Consider the following 9,559-nt stretch of genomic DNA (forward strand, 5'->3'; position numbering starts at 1 on the left):
ATAAAAGTTGATGCTGAGAGCCTGCCTGCAGTTCATCTGGAGTTCATCGTGTCACAGGCAGGCTCTGTTGTAAGACGATTAAAACCACTGTTCACTTCTAACCATGTGTCGTGTGAATTAATGGTCTCATCATACTTCATGAGAACAAAATAGGCAGTGAGCACAGCCTACTGAAGTACACAAGGTCTATTATCTATTCTATCACGCATTGTGATAGATCAGAATGTGGACCATTGTCTGCGATGAGCACTTCAGGTATGCCATGGCGAGCAAAAGCTGATTTCAAATGATTTATTACAGTGATTCTCTTACTATCCTTTCTCAGCAGTACAGACTCAAGAAACTTTGAGTAATAATCTACTGTTAGTGGGAACTCACTGTTATCAAATATGAACAAGTCCACTCTAATTTTCTGCCAGCGCCTCTCTGGAACACTGTGTGAAGTGGTTTGTTTTGTTCTGATTTGCTGTGCGTTTGGCACATTGTACACACATTCACCATTTCCCAGATTTTTGCTCCCTATTCCAGACCAATACCGTACGTCTCAAATTTGTTTCCTACATATTTCTCTGCCGAGGTGTGTCTCCTGTAAATGTTGCAACGTTTCTTTCCTCGATGTTGCAGGAATTAATATATTTTCTCCTTTGAGAAGTATTCTCTCTGCTACATGAGGTTCCTCACAAAAGTTCTAGTGCTCTACAGCAGAAGGGTTTCTGCTCCAATGTGTGGGCCGCTATTTTACACAATTTGTTGCAGTTTGCTCACGGTGACATTGTTCTTGGTAGCTTCCCTGATCTCACCAAGTTTGATTACTGTCACAAGTAATTTCTTAATTTCCTTGTCCTCCTCTTCTGTGGTGGGTATGCGCGTAACAGAGAGTCCAAGATGTACATTTATTTGCCAAGTTTGCATTTAACTCTGGCCTGGTACTTCTGCAGATACAGAAGGAATCTTTGGATTCTTGGTGATGCATAGTTCAGAGGCTTTTTAAGTATAGCTTCCATACACTTTGATAAAATTCTACTTCCACATCTTTGTCAGAAATGACCTGGTAGTGCTACAATCTCAGTTGATGTTAGAACTGGACGGAGACATCGCAAAATAGAACCCTGGCTCAAAAGATCGTAATTTTTATTATTTTAAAACAAAATACGGAGAAATAGAGTCGCAGGACTACTAATTTGTTTTAACAAGAACAATTAAACAATCTATTAAACATGAAAAAATTGGATTGTGATACAATCCTCCTTTCCTCCCCCTTAGTTTAACATTTACAACATGTTTTAGGATTAACACGGATTACAAAGTACATCTTAATCTATAATGGTCTCATTAACATATAGTCCCTTTTAGCACACAAAATGACTGTGGTCAAATATACACATTCCACTCTGAAACCAAGTTCGTATGTGTGGCTTTTTCCTCCCAGAATCCTCCCAGATGATAACATGAGAGTTTCCAAACTCCATTCCCAAAACCACGTTTTAAAATCTTCTATCATGATATTGCTTTCCCTTCATGGTTTGCACTCCAAAATCCAGTCCAGATGTTACAAATTACACTTTTAAACAAAACTTCTGCTCCACTTTTAACAGCGAATCCAGTCCAGGATTTTACACCATTTCCTTTTAAGTTTTCTTTATTTTAATTGTTGTACAAACCTGAGATCCAGCCACTAATTTACATAGTTATTTCAACTAAGTTTCCACAGGCTGTATGTAGTAATATCTCACAACCTGAAAAATTACTTCAGATATCTTTCCTATGTCTCTGCTTTCTTCTCAGCACTGTCTATCTTGGCTGAACAGTGCTCTATTCTAGTAACTTTAACTTCAGACTTCTTGGAAACTTCTCTCCGTTTCTCTAGTTGTCTTAACTAACTGCTGTTCTGGGGCGAAATTCTCTGACCCCCCGCAGGGTCGGAGAATCGCCCAGGGCCTGCCGAAAATCCCGCCCCCGCCGTGGCAGAAATTCTCCGCCACCCGGGAATTGGCGGGGGCGGGAATCGCGCCACGTCAAGCGGTGAGCCCCCTGCGGCGATTATCCGGGCCGCGATAGGCCGAAGTCCCGCCACTGGGAGGCCTGTCCCACCGCCGAGGTTTGAACCACCTCTGTGGCGGGAGGATCGGTGGCGCAAGCAGGTCCCCGAGATCCTGGGGGGGGGCGCGGGGCGATCGGACCCCAGGGTGTGCCCCACGGTGGCCAGGCCCACGATCGGTGGGCGGGCCAGTGCTGTGGGGGCACTCTTTCTCTTCCGCCACCACCACGGCCTCCGCCATGGTGGACGCAGAAGAGAATCCCCCAGTGCGCATGCGCCGGTGGTGACGTCAGCGGCAGCTGCCACTGACATCACCACCGGCGCATGCGCGAACCGGTGAAGGCCTTTCAGCCAACCCCGGCGCCAGGCGACGGGCCTGAAAGGCCGCTGGTGCAGGTTTTTGCGCCAGTCGGCGTGGTACCAACCATTCCGGTGCGGGCCTAGCCCCTCAATGTGAGGGCTTGGCCTCCAATGGTGCGGAGAATTCCGCACCTTTGGGGAAGCCCGACGCTGGAGTGGTTGGCGCCACTCCCCTACGCCGGGACCCCCCGCCCCGCCGGGTAGGGGAGAATGCCGTCCCTGATCCCTGCACTTGCTTTCTGAATCAGTATTCCATGGTATGGCTTTTCTTCTATTAAAGCTGAGAAATATGTTCCTTCTCCAGCCTCTAAACCAGCTGCTTCGAGCAGAGCTGCGAGAGCTGCCTTCTCTCTCACTATCTGTTGTGTATTCATACTGTCACAAGTAGCCTTGTAGCTGAACAGGGTCGCTGTAAGAGAGCGGTTGGGTGACAATGTCATAGGCTGGTTGCACAGGCAAATTGGCGGTTCAACATCACAGCCTGTGGAGTTAACATCTTCTGAATAACGCTCTATGTTTTGGTTCATAGAATCATAGAATTTACAGTGCAGAAGGAGGCCATTTGGCCCATCAAGTCTGGGCTGGCCCTTGGAAAGAGCACCCCACTTAAGCCCTCCATCCTATCTCTGTAACCCAGTAACCCCACCCAACCTTTTTGGGCACTAAGGGCAATTTATCATTGCCAATCCACCTAACCTGCACACCTTTGGACTGTGGGAGGAAACCGGAGCACCCGGAGGAAACCCACGCAGACACGGGGAGAGCGTGCAGAGTCCGCACAGACAGTGTCCCAAGCCGGAATTGAACCTGGGACCCTAGAGCTGTGAAGCAACCATGCTAACCACTGTGCTACCATGCGCAAATTGGTTGAATTGCCAAGGCCCGCAGACTCAATCTTGAATCCATCACATGAAAAATGGCGGTGAGGTAGGTGAACAATGTTTGTCGGCACCCAAAAGAAATAATAAATAATTGAAATCATCGCTACATGAAAGCTGGTGACTGGGGAGCCAAACAATAGCAGCCAACGAAAGAACTGAAAGATCCATGGGTAACAGCATACAATAAAACATAGAAAATAGAAGTAAGAGGAGTCCATTCGGCCATTCGAGCCTGCTCCTCCATTCATTATGATCAAGACTGATCATCAAGTTCAATACCCTGATCCTGCCTACCCCCCATATCCCTTGATCCCTTTAGCCCCAAGAGCTTCATCTAATTCCTTCTTGAAATTACAACGTTTCAAGCCTTCAACTATTTTTTGTGGTAGTGAATTCCACAGACTCACTATTCTCTGGGTGAAGTAATGTCTCTTCACCGCAGTCCTAAAAGATTTACCCCTTCTCCTCAAACTATGGCCCCTGGTCCCATTCATCATCGGGAACCTTGGGAAAAATTCTCCAATCCCCCGCAGGGTCGGACAATCGACTGGGGCCGCCGAAAATCCCACCCCCGCCGTGGCAGAAATTCTCCGGCACCCGGGAATTGGCGGGGGCGGGAAACACCACCCGCCGATCGGCGAGCCCCCTGCGGCGATTCTCCGGCCACGATGGGCCGAAGTCCCGCCGCTGCGAGGCCTCTCCCGCCTCTGTGGTTTGAACCACCTCTGGTGGCAGCGGGATCGGTGGCGCGAGCGGGCCCCCGGGGTCCTGGGGGGGCACGGGGCGATCGGACCCCGGGGGGTGCCCCCACCGTAGCCGGGCCCACCGATCGGGGCCCACCGATCGGCGGGCGGGCCAGTGCCGTGGGGGCACTCTTTTTCTTCCGCCGCCGCCACGGCCTCCACCATGGTGGAGGCGGAAGAGAATCCCCCAGCTCACATGTGCCGGTGGTGACGTCAGCGGCAGCTGACGCACCGGCTCATGCGCAAACCAGTGAAGGCCTTTCGGCCAGCCCCGGCGCCAGGCGGTGGCCGTCAAAGGCCGCTGGAGCCGGTTTTGGCGCCAGTCGGTGTGGTGCCAACCGCTCCGGCGCGGGCCTAGCCCCTCAATGTGAGGGCTTGGCCCCTAAAGGTGCGGAGAATTCCGCACCTTTGGGGAGGCCCGACGCCGGAGTGGTTGGCGCCACTCTGCTACGCCGGGACCCCCCGCCCCGCCGGGTAGGGGAGAATCCCGCCCCATATTTCTGAACATACCCTGTCTAATCCTGTTACAATTTAATAGTTTCTATGAGATTCCCTTTCACCCGTCTAACTACAATGAATATAATCCTAACTGATTTAGCCTTTCCTCATATGACGTCCCGCCATCTCAGGAGTCAGCATGGTAAACCTTTGCTGCACTCCCCCCCCCCCCCCCCCCCCCCCCCCCACAGGGCGGCACAATAACACAGTGGTTGGTGTTACATTCCTCACCTTGTTTTCCAAGATAGCCAGATATGTAGTGTTGACAAAAGGGGGGTGGGGCCTGCCAGGGCCGGGGAGGGGAGAAGAAGGGGGAGGGATAGGCCGAGCAGCCGGGGAGCTCCAGACATGACAGGGGCAATACCCACGCCCCGACTGCGGCGCTGTTTGCTGGGCGACAGGGGTTACCCGTTGCAGTCATGGCTGATGACCCCTATACGGAGGCCACAGACCGACGCAGAGACTCGATACAATGATGCCCATTGTGCAACCAGGAGTGTGGTTGAGCGGTGCTTTGGGGTCCTGAAGATGCGTTTCAGGTGCCTTGACCGCTCTGGAGGGGCACTCCAGTGCTAGGCAAGGAGGTCGGACGCATCGTTTGTGGTCTGCTGCGTCCTCCACAATATAGCCCAGCAGAGGGGCGATATGCTGGAGGAGGATGAGGAGGAAGGGCATGCCTTGTCAGACGAGGAGGATGAGGATTAGGGAGAGGGGGACAATAAGTGGGACATGGGGGCTGGCCAGGCACGGGAGGCCACACAACAGAACCTCCTGGGCCAGTGAGCACGGGACACATTAATCAACACACATTTCACCAACTAGGTGGGGGAGGGGAGATTGCTGGGCAGGGGCACAGACACCGCAATACCACACCCCCTCACCACTGACGAACAGCCTCACCTCCCACCACCGACAACCCTCACCCCCCACACCACCAAACTACCCGCATGCACACCCCCCTCCATTATATATACCTGCGGCACTACAAGCTGGGGCACTGGGTTGCCAGTGACAGCGGGTCTGGTCCATGGGATTGAGGATGATGACAGCCCGCTCTGTGATGAGCTCCGTGCTCCACATCATTAGACAATGACTGACTCATGCCCACAGTAGCACCTTCCTCATGCCCACAGTAGCACTTTCCACCTGGGTGATCCCTGCATGCGAGCTGGCCAGTACATCACACGGTCCCGTCGAATACTGGGGACGGAGTGATGGGGATGGTCGGGGGAGGGGGTGGGGCTGCACTGTCCACCCACTGGGCCTCACTCATCCACCACCGCTCACTCCCAGTGACCATCACTGACCACCCCACCCCCACACCCATCAGACAGAGCACAGAGGCAGGTTGCAACAGTGTTAACAGGTGTTTAATGTGAAGAGGTTTATACAGTCTGTGTCCTAGGCCTCTATAACTAAACTGTGCCCTGCACTTGTGCCAACTTAACTAGTGTTCAGCTTTCGGCCTTACGAGCCCTACCACTACGCCTTTGTGGTTCCCCAGACGGTACAGCATACAGCGTACGGCTGTGACACCTGCCCTGCGACGAGAGTCCCCGTTGGCGGACGTCTCCTGGGGGCAGCACAGCCTGGATGGGCCCAACCTCTTCTCAGATGTCCCGGGTGGCTTGGTGCTGCCCTGTTCTGCCCTCTGCCCACCAGATGCACCAGGGACAGGGGGGGGGGGGGGGGGGCGTCAGAGGTACTGTGGTGTTCCAGGACTTCCCCTGCAGGAGACACCAGCACAGGCCCCATCACCTCCTCCTCCCTCAGGTGCCCGATTGTCGCCCAGGTTTCTCCATGGGCTGGGGTTCGAACAGAACCATCTCCCGAAGCCCCCCGACACCAGGCGCTGCCAGTCCTGGATGCCCGCTCTGGTATCGACAAGGGTCTGAATGTTAGTGGCCATGGAGCACAGGGAGTGGACCATCTCCCTCTGTCTGTGCGACGCCCTGTCCATCATCTGGGCAATGCCGCCGATGCTCTCAGCAATGGCCTGCTGTGACTGCGCCATCACCTGGGCAATGCCGCCGATGCTTTCTGCAAGGGCCTGCTGTGACTGCGCCATCACCTGGGCAATGCCACCGATGCTCTCAGCAATGGCCTGCTGTGACTGCGCCATCACTTGGGAAATGCCACCGATGCTCTCTGCAATGGCCTGCTGTGACTGCGCCATCACCTGGGCAATGCCACCGATGCTTTCTGCAATGGCCTGCTGTGACTGGGCCATCACCTGGGCAATGCAACCGATGCTCTCTGCAATGGCCTGCTGTGACTGGGCCATCACCTGGGCAATGCCACCGATGCTCTCTGCAATGGCCTGCTGTGACTGGGCCATCACTTGGGCAATGCCACCGATGCTCTCTACAATGGCCTGCTGTGACTGGGCCATCACCTGGGCAATGCCGCTGATGCTCTCAGCAATGGCCTGCTGTGACTGGGCCGTCATCTGGGCAATGCTGCCAATGCTCTCTGCAATGGCCTGCTGTGACTGGGCCATCACTTGGGCAATGCCACCGATGCTCTCTGCAATGGCCTGCTGTGACTGGGCCATCACCTGGGCAATGCCACCGATGCTCTCTGCAATGGCCTGCTGTGACTGGGCCATCACCTGGGCAATGCCGCCGAAGCTCTCAGCCATGGCCTGCTGTGACTGGGCCATCACCTGGGCAATGCCGCCGATGCTCTCAGCAATGGCCTGCTGTGACTGGGCCATCACCTGGGCAATGCCACCGATGCTCTCAGCCATGGCCTCCTGTGACTGGGCCATCACCTGGGCAATGCCGCCGATGCTCTCAGCAATGGCCTGCTGTGACTGGGCCATCACCTGGGCAATGCCGCCGATGCTCTCAGCAATGGCCTCCTGTGACTGGGCCATCACCTGGGCAATGCCGCCGAAGCTCTCAGCCATGGCCTGCTGTGACTGGGCCACACTGAGGAGCACCGCTGCAATCTCCAGGTGGCTCTGGCACATGGTTACCTGTGAGTGGACAGCTCTGTCCTGGGCCATGCCCCCGCCTGACAGACTGCCCCAGGGCTTGCACACGCTGACCGATGTCCGACACCGACGCCCTCAGTGACTCCACTGCGGACGCCACCCATGTGTCTTCGGCCTGGGTGGCACGCATGACTGGCACCACTCCCTGCTCCTGCACGCGGATGGACTCGCAACCAGGCAGGGAGTCTCACTTTGTGACTCGCCGCCGACCTCCGAGTCGGTGACCTCCCTCTCCTCTGGCCCGCCGACAGCGTCTAGTGCCCCCTGCTCGGGCACGGTGAGGAGACACAAGTCTGGTGGTCCCCCTCTGGTCTTCTCCCGTGCCCGGCGGTTTGCTCAGCCTTGTCCTGGGGGGGGGGGGGGGGGGGGGGGGGGGGGAGGTGAAACACGAACAGCAACAGTGTTAGATGGCCCAACGTATGTAGCCCAGGGGTTGGATATCTGATGGGATCAGTGGCCAGGGCACACGGCCATTGTGGCTGGCATTGGTGCAGCCATGTGGGTCAGGGTGAGGGTCCGACCATCCCCCTTGGGGGGGGGGGGACAGTGGGTCACGTGTGTTTGTGTGTGGGGTAGGGTGCCTGGTGCCAAGGGCACAGTGCTGGGTACTCACCCTGGCCGCCCTGAGGAGGTTGTGCTGTTTGTTTCTGCACTGGTCTGCAGTCCGGGCCACCACCCCAACAGCGCTGACAGCGCCTGCCACCTCTGCCCAGGCACAGCGAACGTTGGCACCTGCTCACCTCCGTCCTGGCCCGGGGTATAGTATCAGCCTCCTCTCCTCCACGGAGTCAAGGAGGTTCTCGAGTTCTGTGTCCCAGAATCATTGCGCTGCCCTCCTTGCGGCCATGTTGGCTGCGATGCTTGTGTGTGTGAGGGGGAGAATGGTTTATGTGCAGCCGTGGCGTCGTGTCAATCACAGAACCGGCGAATCGGCAGCCGGCCCATTAACAGAGTGTGGAGTTTCACGATATGTCCGTGCTAGCCCCTTGGGAGCAGTTAAATCGCTGCAGCTGGGGACCCGATCATGCCGTTGTGAAACTCCCACCATTTTCACAACGGGGTCAACACTTAGTCTCCATAATGAAGAATTTATTTCACACTACTAAACTTGATTAGGTTTGCACACTTTACTAAGTAACAGATAATAAACTAATAATACTGAATCTGTAGTACAGTAATCAATATTCTCTCTAACTATTAAACTACACTATAACTCAACCTTGTGCTATGTTTCTACAATGAAATCTCCCTCTGCTATCTCATCAGCTTCTTATCATCTTTTCTTCATCTTCTCCCAGAATTCCTCGAATTCCTTATGTACAATAACTTAGTAACGCCATCTAGTGTTGAGTTTCACATAGTTTCTTTTGTTAACCCTTTACTACACTTATATTATACATATCTTTACAGTTTTACCTGGAGTCCTGCCTCCAGCTGCCTCTCTATCTCCAGCTCCCTCCCTCTGCTCCTCTCTCTCTCTCTCTCTGCTCCTCCCTCAATCTCACCCATTGCGTCACCCTCAATATTGAGAGAGAGAGAGCTGACTGGTGGTCATTTCACCTGAGGGTTACCACATCTCGGGCGAGGGGCAATGTTAAGTAGACATGATTAACCTCAACTGGTAAAGGAATTGAACCTGTACTGTTGGTGCTCCTCCGCATCACAAGCCAGCTGTCCAGCCAACTGAGCTAACCAACACCCAAATAAGCATAAACTATGATTAACTACACTCGCCTTTCCTCTACAGCCTCCGCCCGAATAGGCGCCGGAATGTGGCGACTCGGGGCTTTTCACAGTAACTTCATTTGAAGCCTACTTGTGACAATAAGCAGTGTTCAAGGTCTTGAGTTCAGCGTCCGTGAATTGGGGTGCCGCACTTCTTGCTGCCATCTTGTTGGCTGGGATGGTGTATGTGGGGAATGAAGTGTGTATATGCAGCTGCAGCTTGTCAGCCTCCTGAGTGTCAATCCCTAGGCCGGCGAATCTGGCACCGTTTCCCATCAGAATCAATTGTGTTCCATGTGGCACTGGTGCTAGCCCA

This window comes from Scyliorhinus canicula, chromosome 1 (genome assembly GCF_902713615.1).
Source record: "Scyliorhinus canicula chromosome 1, sScyCan1.1, whole genome shotgun sequence".
Classification (NCBI taxonomy): Eukaryota; Metazoa; Chordata; class Chondrichthyes; order Carcharhiniformes; family Scyliorhinidae; genus Scyliorhinus; species Scyliorhinus canicula.